Here is a 1,951-nt window from a genome sequence, read left to right as displayed (position 1 = left end):
TGCAGGAGTACATATTTACAATTATCTATAATCCAAACTGCACCCCTGATATATCACTGATAACAGTGTGATTATTTCCTTTTAGTCTTTTACCCATATACACACATATACATTTTATAATATTAAACTACACTCGTATACAATTTTGCATCCTATTTTTTCATTTATATTAACATCAAGATTATTCTACATTATTACATTTTCTGTGAAAATACCGTTTTTGTTGGTCACATTCTAGTCTGCCATATGGATCTACTGTAATTCATTTCATTGCTCTCTCGATGTTGGAAATGTCTATTTCTGTTAGAAAAGTATATGTCATCAAGATATAATGCCACTGGAGATTGACCCCTGTCCTCCACACAGCTTCCTGTCTTTCAACAGGTCTGCCGAAGTTCTCATCTACTGGGGAGTACAGAGGAAGGCGAGGCAGGCTGGGGAGCAGTCACTCGACATGTTAGCTCCTTTATGCCAATCTTCTTTCTTCCAGTCCAATCTCTCCAAGTCAAGCTAACGAAATAGCTGCCAACTAAGTGGTAGATTCTTGGAATTGCTGCCACCGTCCTGAAAGTCCCAGCCAGCTGCAGAAGCCAGAAGAATCGCCACCAATATTTCAGTTGGGTGGACAATCCCCACCAGCTGATGCCAAACCACAGTCAGTCCGGGAGGGCTCTGGACAGCAAAGACCCTCAGAACTCCCAGATGGAGAGCTGTGGCCCATTTTGTCAACAAGTCCTCCTCCCCCGCAAAGTAACTCACATACCACAACAAGTCCCCCTTCCCCCAACAGTAACTCACATATCAAAATTGAATTCTTGGATCCCATTTATTGCATTTTGGCTGGGTTTGACTGTATATGCGCTACAATTATGGTTTTCTAAAATAATGCCATTTCGAATGGCAAGGTCCTGGATGACACCACAGAAGATTGAATGAAATTGTTCCGCATCTTGCTCTGATCTCACAGAGCAATGAAAAGCACAAAAGCTTCCAAATAATAGCAAAGAAATTCCTGAATTCCTCTTCTCAAGGGAGAATTCTAATCAGAATTGTTGAGGAAGTATTTTTTTTTATGAAAAGGTAACACAATAAAAGACCAGAGCATCCATTCTATTTCAACTTCCATTTCTGGTAGTGCAAATCTTAGTCAACAAACACTTTCACCATAGTCTTCGGGGATATTAAATAAAGTTGATTTAAAAAAGTTAAAAAAATTTGGGGGGGAAAAAAAAAGCAGAAACAAGTACCAGGAGCCTTTCAATCGTTCTGACATTTTCTTCCTTCTTCCTAGTGAACTTGGCTGCTGGAGCTTTTCTTGCAGCTGTGATGGCCTCCGCACCTGGATGAAGAGCCCACCAAGCCAGATGCGATGGGGTGGGAGCAGTGTTCTTCTTGACGGTCATGACTACATGTCCATCCTGAGATGAAACGTCTTCGCTCTTCTTTCTCTAGCCATGCCTCTCTGGTCAGGATCCTTGCTGAATGCTGGTGGTTGGGGTGCTTCACCCCTTGACAACATAAGCAGGCTGAATTAGGCTCTGAACTAAGGACATATGCATTGTTTTATCATCATACAAACGCTAAAGGAAAACAGCGATCAAACTGCTAGGTTGCTGAGCCCACATGGAATTTAACCCTGAAGGTTAAATATTATGTCAATCCTAACCTAATTTCCCAGTATAGTATTTCCAAAAGGAATCTTGCACAAGCATTTTCTGGGTGTGGAATCTTTGCATATAACTTGTTGTGAGAAAGGAATTTTTTTTTTCTTTTATTCACCAAAACTTTACCATAAGTGCTATGGGAAAAGGGAGTGACAGCTTCATTGGCAGAATAGAAAGCACAACAAGGATCCTGCCTTCAAAGGGCTTATCGCCCCCCAACAAGTCAGGAAATCACCTCGATTTCTCTAGATCTCAGTTGTCTATGTATATAATTTGACAACTGGATC

The 1,951-nt window shown here is 41.1% G+C and overlaps 1 long non-coding RNA gene across 1 annotated transcript in view; it reads right to left on the bottom strand.

Moving 5' to 3' along the window:
• Positions 1 to 812: 812 nt before the first annotated feature.
• LOC111742533 overlaps positions 813 to 1,951 on the bottom strand; it is a 6,169-nt gene continuing 5,030 nt past the window's right edge. The window contains exon 2 of the long non-coding RNA XR_002781366.1: positions 813 to 1,508. This is a non-coding gene — a long non-coding RNA (uncharacterized LOC111742533). The remainder of the gene's footprint in view (positions 1,509 to 1,951) is intronic.

The sequence above is a fragment of the Pteropus vampyrus genome, unplaced genomic scaffold (genome assembly GCF_000151845.1).
Source record: "Pteropus vampyrus isolate Shadow unplaced genomic scaffold, Pvam_2.0 Scaffold96, whole genome shotgun sequence".
In the NCBI taxonomy this organism is placed as follows: domain Eukaryota; kingdom Metazoa; phylum Chordata; class Mammalia; order Chiroptera; family Pteropodidae; genus Pteropus; species Pteropus vampyrus.
Note: the sequence above shows the minus strand (reverse complement) of the source record. Positions and strands in the feature narration are given on the sequence as shown.